This window comes from Mustela nigripes, chromosome 16, assembly GCF_022355385.1.
Source record: "Mustela nigripes isolate SB6536 chromosome 16, MUSNIG.SB6536, whole genome shotgun sequence".
NCBI classification, from domain to species: domain Eukaryota; kingdom Metazoa; phylum Chordata; class Mammalia; order Carnivora; family Mustelidae; genus Mustela; species Mustela nigripes.
In genome coordinates this window covers 29,376,874-29,385,294 of record NC_081572.1, presented here as the reverse complement: position 1 = coordinate 29,385,294, position 8,421 = coordinate 29,376,874, and positions in this window count along the sequence as shown.

Sequence of the window (8,421 nt, the reverse complement as noted above, 5' to 3'; positions counted from 1 at the left end):
ATGTGGCAACATTGATGGAAGAGGTGAGGAGAAATAAGGGAAAAGGTTAAGAAAGAGATGCCAGTATGATAGAGATTGTGAGCTCAGTGGTGTGACACTTGCATGCCTGCCCCCACCATCTACACCCGCCCAATCTTCAGTAAAATTGAATAAACTCAACTTTTCTAGCAGAAAACAAAACATGGATTATTTTTTCTCAGTTAACATGAGGTAGGGTGAAGTTCTGGAATGGAAAGAAACCCAGAAGAGTGGTTTGGACTTCCATAGGCTGCACGGCGCACCTTACGTATCCTATCATGATCTCTGGGTTACAAGAACTGCCTGTCCTGTTTGAAGTCTCTTTGTTAGAAACTCCCCTCAGTGTAAGTGTGGGCCAACCCTGTTTCTTTGTGACGATAGAGGCTTTCCTCTCATATCGCATTACCATTCCCACTCCAGCACACTGAGGTGGTACAGCGTAAAATGACAGAAAGCACAAGTGACCTAGGGGGCCCGTGTTCTGTCCCAAAGTGTTGTAGGACTGGTTGCCTTACCTTTGGAGTCTCTGTTTCCTCATCTCTAAAATGGAGTTGTGTTAGATCATGGCTTGCAATCATTCTCTGAGGAATCCTTTGTTAAAATGAAACCTTAATGGAAGCATGTGTACATAAAGTGAACAAAATGAATTCTAGTTGAAGTGGAGGAGTGGGCAGGGGTGGAAATCTCACCTGAACATCTCTTCTTCACTTTACAACCCATAAAGAAGCTTAGTAAAGTAGGCTTGATGGTTGCTTTAGCTCTAGTTATCTCCTTATACAGAAAAGAAGGAATGCCATCTTTTAGACAACTAAAAGCAATAGTAATTTAAGGAGAAATTACTTTTTGAGGTGAGAGATGGAGAATGGAAAGGAAGCTCACGTTTATGGAGGCCTTATTAAGTGCCAGACATAAATCTAAGAATTTCCTGGGGCACCTGGGTGGCCCGGTTGGTTAAGCCTCTGTCTTGGCTCAGGTCATGATCTCAGGGTCCTGTATTGGGTTCCAGGGAATCTGCTTCTCCCTCTCCCTCTGCCCCTCTCCCTAGCTTGAGCTCTCAAGCTCTGTTTTCTCCTTCTCTCTCAAATAAATAAATAAAGTCTTCCAAAAACCCAAAACAGAACAAAAAGAACTTTCCTTAACTTTCCCAAGGGCTATGTGGAGTTGGTTTTATGCCCAATGGAAGGAGCTCCTGAAGCTCAGAAATGAGTACCAGGCTCAAGGTAACATTGTTAGCACCTGGCAGGACTGCAGTCCAAGCTAAGCTCTTTCTGATCCCACCATCAGACATGAAGGTGGTGGGTGGCAGGCATCTTAGTAAGTGAAATACAGGTTTGAGTCCAGGAGAGTGCCATGGGACATTTTGGATGGATGGAGATAGATCTATCTATCGATTTATCTATATCTTTTTGCTTTCAGATTTGTTTTTCTTTTTTATTTAGTGTGATATGGGAGACTGATAAGATACTTCAGCTGAGGATGTGCTTTTTAATTCATGGTCTAAGCTTTTCCCCTGCTTGGTTACCTACACTCATAGCCCTAGCCTACAGGGCTGGCAAGACACTGATAACGAGGCCCCTCATTTTTTAGTACTCTAGGGATCAATATGTGGCATTGTCCAATTTCTGAATTACTTTCATTCATCCTCATCTTTCCCCAAGAGTTTTAGGGGAAATAGTCCCATTGGTTAGAACACTTAGCGTGAATTAAATGCACAAGATGTTACACAATTTTTGGAGGGAAGAAAAAATTACATGTGGCTTCTGATTTCGTTATCATTATGCTAATGATTGTCTTTGGTTTTGAGGCAATGTGATATAGTGGCTAGACAGACATAGAATGCCAGGTTCACAGCAATAACAATAGAACAATATTGCTAACAAAGCACCATTTAGTAAGTGCTACGGAAAATACCAGATTATATGTGCCAGCTTGACTGGACCATAGAGTGCTCAGCTATTTGGTTAAACATTTCTGGGTGTGTCTGCAGGGGGATTTCTGGATGAAATTACCGTTTGAATTGTTAGGCTGAGTAAAACAAACCGACCTCTGCAATGTGGGTGGGTCCCATTCAAACTGTTGAAGACTTGCATAGAAGACAGGGCTGAGTAGGAAAGAAATTCTTCCCCTTTACCTGTTTCCAGCCAGCACGTTGGCTTTCTCTTGCACTTGGACTGAACCTGGCTCTCCTGGTTCTCAGATGTGTGGACTCAGACTGGAATACACGTTCGGCTCCCCTGAGTTTCCAACTTGCAGATGGCAAGACTTCTCAGCCTCCACAACTGCTTGAGCCAGTTTCTTATAATTAATCATATACATGCAAATATGTGATACACATGTATCTCTTATTTGTTTCTCTGGAGAACCCTAATACAGTGAGTGATGATGGCATCGCAGGAACTGCACTAATGTGCTGTGCATAACATCATGTTCAGTACGAGCCTCAGCAATTTTATAAATTTGGTCTGGTTATTTCCGTTCTGCAGATGAGGCTTACAGCAGTTCAGTAACTTCCACAAGGCCGTACAGCCGAAGGGGGCGGGCAGTGAATTTATCTGAATTTATGTGTGAAGTGGGGATATTGATGCCCACCTTGAAAGACTGTCAGGGGCATTCAGTGAGGGATAGGTGTGAATTATTTGGAACAGGGTAGAATGCATGGTAGGCACTCAGAAAACAGCAGCTTTAGCTATTTCATTTTTATTGTGTTACACAATTCAGAGGATTTGCAGCTCGTGAAATAGATGTAATTCCTCCGATGTAATATATCAGTAACATCTGAATTTGATCATTTGTTCATCTCCATTAAGCTCCAATGATATTTCATGTTATTCTGGAGAAAGATGTGATTACTGTGACATTTAAAATTCTGCACAGCCCAGGGAGAGGGAGGAGGCACACTCCTGGAAACAAGGGAAAATCCTGGTTAGGCTGTCGTTAGACAACTCCAGGCTGCCCAACTTGAGGAAGCTGAACAGCTGCAAAGGTCACCAGGAGGTGCTTTGTTTCCCAAAAGGTGTTTGGTATTTACTTTCACTCAAGCATGTTCCTTCTGCTCTGATAACCACTGTCATCTCCCATTACAATAAAAGATGTCAGAGGGATTTTTACAGGCATATGGCATTAATTTAGATTTCCCTCTGTGGTCATAAGAGGGTTTGCAAAAATGAAAACAAAACAAAACAAAGCCCCGCGCAGCCATTCATCAATTCCGATTTATTGGGCAGGGATCATGTGCCACACAGCCAGGAGGGCAAGATCCCCATTCCGAAACCCATGGAATGTGCACGCGCTTTTCAGGGTGCTGCTGGCTCCGGTGGCGCTTCATTCTCAATTTCCTCTCTGGTCTTTGGGAAACGGGTCAGAGGACTGCGCAGAATTCCTTGGAAAATGTAACCGTATCACCCACATTTTCTTTTCATCCTAACACTGCTTGGGACTTTGACAGCGCTTTCGAGCTCCCAGAACCTGTTCATGTCCATCCACGGCTTGCCACGATCCAGTGAGGTAGGCTGGGCAGGTTCGACTGTTTCTTTGCCATGAGGGGTGAGGGAAGAGAAGCTCAGAGGTTTGGAGACAGCTGGCCAGAGGCTCAGCCAGAGAAGGGGCCAGTCTGTGAAAACTCCTCCGTTCTTATTCCTTGCCCATCTGTCCTTCACACCTTGGAGAGCCTTAAAACAATCTGATGATGCCGTTACCTTGCTTATAATCTTTCCATTCCTCACCCTTGTTTTTAGGATCATGTCCAAACTTCTTAACATGCTTCTGAGGTCTTTTGAGATCTGGCCAAGCTCACTTCTTTAGACTTATTTCAGGCCATTCCCATTGCCCCTACCTTGGGGCTGCCTACTCCCTTTTGCCCCCTGCAAACTATGCTCTGACTATATTGAACCCCACTATATCACACTCTCTACTCATCTCCCTGCCCTTACTTAGGAAGCTCTCTTCCCTTCCTGCTCACTCACATACCTGGCTAATACTTCCAAATTATCTAAATCTCCTTTTAGACATAACTTCCTCCAAGAAGCCCCCCTTGATCTCTCTTACCTGTGTTAGACGCCTCTGCTACGTATACCTGTCACACCCTCTTCCTTCCTTCTGCTGAGTCTAGTCATCTGCCTCTCCTGCTGGGCTGTAAGCTCTGCGAGAGTGAGGACTGTGCGCATCCCATCGGTACGCAGTACCTGTGCCCCTAGAAGGCAGGCAGGCAAGGATTCTCCACCAAGGAACAAATGCTTTGTTTACTCATTGTGATGATACTTTCCGGAGAGCAGATCTCCTCTTGCAGACAAATCAGGAATCCCTGGATTACTCCTTATGCTGCTTATCCTCCACCTGCTCCCTCAGTCCCGGGAAGAAGAGGAGCCCAGTGGAATGCCTCCTGGGGCTCTCCAGCTGGGTGTTTTGGGCTGGCTTCCTTCCAGCAATGGGAAGCACCCCCAGTAGAAGGGAGGATGGGGAGAGAGCAGGGTCAGGACAAACCCTCTTCCTTTCTGCCCCTTCTTGCTGTGATACCATGTTCCGACAGTAGCTGCATCCCTGTACAACTACAGCTCCAGCAGGGAGCCTTCTCCCTAGTCCATTTCTCAGTAGTCTCTGGCAATACCTTGTCTGACCTTATCCCTCAGCCCTAACGATGGAAATGGCTTCCAGCTACTGTTGGGTGCTGGGTGCTTCACCATCACGTGCTTGTTTCCTGAACCCTCACCAAACATCTCTGAGAGGTGCCTTCAGGTGGGCTATCTGTGGTGGCTTCTACGTCCCGTCAGGTTTCTGACTGATCAAGAATGCTCCCTGGTACAGGTAAGATTATGATTTTCAAATTCTCTGGGATGGTTTCTGGCAACTTCAGATTTTTGGAGAGAAGTCTCAAGACAGCTCCAAATTACTGTTCTTATTTATACAGACACAGAAAGGAAATTTCCAGAAGGTCTGCAATAAAATTTCCCATCACTGCCAAACTTTCAGCATGTCCTCAATGAGCATCCGCAAGCATCTTTAGATCTCAGAAGTCATATTGTTCCAAGCAAATTTGGTGTCTGTATATCTATACAACTCAGTGATATGGGAAATCTCTCCACTCTGTTAGGAATGGCTCTGCAGTGTTCCCAAAATTCACTGTCACTTCTGGTCGTTTGACTTGGGTAATGCTTCTCTTGTGAAGGCTACATCCAATTCACACAATGTTGGTTAGACTATAGGGGGACTGGTATGAAAGAGGTTGTAGATGTCATGGTTTAAGCATCAGTGTTTTTCTTTAAGATCCTGTGCTCTCATAACAACCTTTTTTTTTTTTTTTTTTTTTAAATAGAGCAGAAGTTGTATTCTCTAAGAGGAATGTACGAATGGACTAAATTGTCATTTGGGGATATCTGGGATCTACTGGAAGTAGGAGAAGGCAGAACCGTTTTCGGATATGACTTACCCTGGCTTAGAACACAAAACTAAATCACTCTGTAGTCTAGGCCAACCTTAACAGAAGCTGAGGTGCAGGAAAACTATATGTATACAACTGTTATCTAGGTGAAATGTACAAAACTGGACATAGGCAAGAGAATATTTGAAAATGACATGTCTGATAAAGGACTTGCCTCCAGAATACATAAAGAACTCCCAAAACTCAGTAGCAAGAGAATAAATAACCCAATTTTTAAAATGGGCAAGAGACTTGAACAGACATTTCATCAAAGAGGATATACAGACGGAAGATAAGCACATGAAATATGGTTCAACATTATTTGCCATGAGGGGCATGCAGATTTAAACCATGATAAGATACTACTACACACCCAGGAGAAGGGCTAAAATAAAACAATCATGACAACACCAAGTGCTAATAAGGACACGGAGCAACTGGAACTCTCACACAGCACATGCAAATGTAAAATGGTATAGCCATCCTTGAAAATAGCTTGGAAGTTTCTTAAAAAGACGGGTAGACAGGAAAATGTCGCCCAAAAGGTGCTCATGCCCTATTTCCCAGATCCTATGACAGCACTACTTTCAAAGGCAAAGGGGACTTTGCAATGTGATTAGGGCAGGGACTCTGAAATGGTGATGCTATCCCGGAATATCTGGGTAGGCCCACTCTAATCACGAGTACTTGAAAGCACTGAATTTCTTGCTGGGTCAGAGGGAGGTGCGATGTAGATGGGACACAACTGGCTGTTGCTGGCTTTGGATGTGGAGAAATGGGACCTCAAGCCAAGGAAGGATCTAGGGCTCTCAGTTCTTCAACCACAAGAAACTGAATTCTGACGATAATGGAATGAACAAGGAAAGGGGTTCTTTTTTTCTCTTTTTAAGATTTATCTATTTGGGGGGGGGAGACGGAGAAGGGGGAGGAGTAGAGGGAGAGAATCGTCAAGCAGATTCCCTGCTGAGCACAGAGTCTGATGTGGGGCTCGATCTCGCGACCCTGAGATCATGACCTGAGCCGAAACCGAGAGTCAGACTTTTAACCCCTGAGCTACCCAGGCCTCCCAAGGAGTTCTTTTCTAGAGCTTCCAGAAAGGAATGCAGCCCTGCTGACAGCTTGGATGTCCCCACTAGATGTGGCCCACTAAGGCCCATATTAGGCTTCTGACCTATAGAATTGTGAGATAATAATACATTATGGTACTGTTTAAGCCATTAAGTTTGTGGTGATTTGTTACGGCAGCAATAGAAAACTAATACATCATATGGTCAAGCAATGCTGCTTTGGGGCATCTCTAGAGAAGTGGACCCTTATATTGACACAAAAAATCCGAGATGCAAATTTTAATATCACGGGTTTTCCTTTTTAACCACAATTGCAAAACAAACACCAATGCATGAGTATTTACAGCAGCTCTATTTGAAATAACCCAAACTTGGAAACAACCCAGATGTCTTTGAATGGGTGGATAAAGAAACGGTGGTATGTCCATATAGCAGAATGCTCCTTGATAATGAAAGTGACCAAACTACTGATGTACACAACAGCTTGGTTGATTGACTCTCAAAGGTATTACGATGAGTGAAAGAAGCCCGTCTCAGAAGGTAACACACTCTGTGGCTCTTTTATGTATTCTTGAAAGAAAAAACTGTGGTTATGGAGAATGGAGCAGTGACTGACCAAATTTGTGGTGTGTCTATGAGAGGATGACAGGAGGGAGTTGTGATAAAAACTTGGTTATTTCGAATTCGACTGAATTTGAAAAAAATTTGGTCATTAGGATGATGCTCAAATGTATATACACGTGTGTTAAAGATTCATAGAATTGCACTCCAGAAAGTCAAATCTCTGCAGGATTATTTTAAAAATACTGAAGAAACCCAAACCATAACAACCTAACAACAACACAACAGAAGCAAAAACTGAGACAAAACTCAATGGCTGACAAAGCTCTCTGCTCCGTGATACAGGTACTTCCAGTCTGAGGGAACGTACAATGAACTTGGCTTTCTTTATGTCCTGGGCGCCCCTTAACGTCCAAGAATGGAAGGAGTCCCAGTGGGAGTTCTGGAGACCGACCCAAGATTTTCTCCCCTCTACAAAAGGAGGGGTTGGCTTATGAAAGCTTGGCAGTCTTTCAGAGCAGTGGACTCACCTCGGCCCCCTGCTACTGGTACACCTTGACCTACCACCCTGGCTTGCCCAAGACGGAGGAGAGGTTCCCAGTTTGTGGGACCTCCAGTTTTAAAACTGGGAAAGTCCTAGGGTAAATTGGGATAAGTTGGTAATCCTCACATGACTTGGGAAAGTCACTTCATTTATCTGAGCCTCTGTTTGTTCATATGCAAAATAGAAAGAATGAGTACCCTGACCTCTCTACCAGGTTATTGTGAGATGCTAACTTTAAATTGTAACTTCTATATAAATGTGAGTTTGGGGACATTATTATTAACAACGATGATGAGGACGACGAGAAAAGCCAGGTGGTGGGAATTATGGAGGGCACGTATTGCATGCAGCACTGGGTGTGGTACATAAACAATGAATTCTGTTACACTAAAAAGAAATTAAATTTTAAAAATATTTAAAAAATTCGTGAAAAGGCTCAGTGCTATCAAAGGAAATCATGCAGTTGGAGGATGTGTATGTGCGTCTGATTGCACACATTGTTAAGATTGCGGTTTCAATTTTGTGACAATAAAAATATAGGCACCTAAGAATGTAATTTTTGTCTTTGGCAGCCTGTTCCCTGGGAAGTTTTAGTTACCTGGATCCCATGAGAGGCTAGGGGAATGATTCTCAACCTTGTTATACTCTGGAATCACCAGGAGATCTTTAAGACAGAGGTGCCTGGATCCCACTCCCAGAGATCCAGACTTAATGGATGTGGGTTTTGGCTAGGCTTTGTAATTTTAAAAATCTCCCTGAGTGATTCTAATATGCAACTGTGGGCCTTTGTTATATGAGGGCTGGACATCATGCCCATG